This window comes from Triticum urartu, chromosome 7 (assembly GCF_003073215.2).
Source record: "Triticum urartu cultivar G1812 chromosome 7, Tu2.1, whole genome shotgun sequence".
NCBI classification, from domain to species: Eukaryota; Viridiplantae; Streptophyta; class Magnoliopsida; order Poales; family Poaceae; genus Triticum; species Triticum urartu.
In genome coordinates, this window is record NC_053028.1 from 150,367,140 (window position 1) to 150,369,394 (window position 2,255).

Here is a 2,255-nt window from a genome sequence, read left to right on the forward strand (position 1 = left end):
AGTGCTCGGACTACTACTATATACATGGGGGAACACTACTAAACATATGGTGGTCATTCTAGAAATTTTGATCGGTGGAAGACTCCATGATATCCGCTCCAGCTTCATCTTTATAACACTACAAGAAACCTGTTAATACATGACGGTAATTGTCCGTCATAGATAAGGGAAAAACTGTCATGGGTGCTCGTCGATGACGGATTTCGAATCCGTCATGTATATCGCGTCATAATTTGACATAATGCCATCCATGACGGATCTTAACCGTCAAGGATCGGCCCGAGGCCCGCCCAGCCCAAACCAGGCCCTTACCTTCATGACGGAAAGAACCGTCATGGACCCATGCTATGTAGGATTGTCAAGTGACACACTGAAATGATGTGGCTGCCTACGTGGACACTATTTTCGTCATAGAAATCATCATGTATGTAGGCATAATTTAAATTTGGTACACCCCATTAGCTTCTTTCTTTCAGCCCAATTTTGCTAATTTTGAGCAAAGATAAGTATTTCCATAATTTCATACACACAAATATCAATTAATATGCACCCTTCCACATGTATCTACAACATTTGCAGTTCACAAAATCCTCCATGAAAGGATAATTTACAACATCGACTGACAAAATATACACACAACAAGGTTAAGAAATTGTACTCTAGTTTACATAAACAAAATATATAAACTATTGAGGTTGTAATTGAATTTCTTGCCATCGGCCCTCCTGATGGAAACTATCAGGTCGTGGCGAATTGTGATGAGAAGCACCAACTAGCCTGCTACCCAATCATAACTAGCATATTTACACAAACATTAGATATCTGCAGATATGAATAGATAGTAGAAATAAGAGAACTGCAACATGTGGAAAATGAATTACATGCTACCCAAAAAAATTAAATCTTATAGTGCCGACAAATGAGGATAACATAGTATCTACGACATATAATTTTCATATATATCTGAATTAATTAACACAGCCAAGTTATGGGTAAAAATGAAGTGCTAGGTACTTGTGCATATCACCCAAACAAGAAACAAAAACACTTGACTAACAAAGGGGGACAATAAATAAAGTATTACACAAAATTCATTCAATTATCATATGTCTAGTGATCCTTGATGATACGTTATGAAGGTAACACATGGATAGTTGCGTTGAGAAAACAAACAGGTACATATTTTTATAGTTGTCTAGTAAGTAGGCATGGATCATTTTGTCGATATTTGGCAGAATGTCACCTTTTGTTACCACAGATTTGCATAAATTAGGTTAAAACTATAACCTACCCTGTTAGAGGATTAAGAAATTGGATATACCCTGTAGAATAATATCTGCATCTATTGACACTTAAGAGTTGAAGCTTAGAACAAAAAATATATAGTAAAAATAAAATCAAAAGGCTGTGAAGGGGACAACAATGGACCTATATAAGAATATGGACATTTTTCCCAAGGATGCATTTCTCTTGCAACCATAAGAGATCATCAATAGTTATAATGCATACAGCTGAATAATTAGTATTTGACAGAAACAATATAAATTAACAAGTGGAGATGCAAAATTACCAGCAGCGGTGAGGTGACACTTTTCTCAACAGCCAGGACAACACCATCCTTACTCTTCAACCCAATGGCAGGGGAGCTCAACTGCAATCCATACCAGAAGGATCAGCATCAGAAGGATTACATGCAGACCAAAATAATAACACTAAAATTTTCAACAAAAAGAATACAAAAAGGAAGATATCAAGCTTCATTAAGAATACCATTAGGAAAAAACGCATACCACTAGAAATTACGAATTAGTTCTCCAATAAGTAAGAGATGATGTTTGGAACATCTGTCTCACATATCCGACACATTTTATTTGGCACGGAAAAATTAAAACTGCATTATCTATGTGCACCTCTAAATCCCGAAGATGCAGATTGTTACAATACTTCATTATTTTGTTTTATAGCATCAATCATGTCTAAAGGAGCTGCTTATTCAGTAGTAAATCTTTGTGCCTCGCATTAAGTAGCAGCTTATTCAGTGGTAAACTTGTGTGCCTCTCCTTCTCCCTCTCAGCTTTTGTAGATGGAAGAAAGCTACTTCTAAAGCTTGTTGTGCTGTGTCGAATGGCAAAAGTTTCAGACAACATATACAAACATATATTGCAAATATGTGACTTGAATATCACACACACACAAAAAACACCCAACATTAATTTAGATAGGAACATGTGTGAACATATGCAGCAAACAAATTT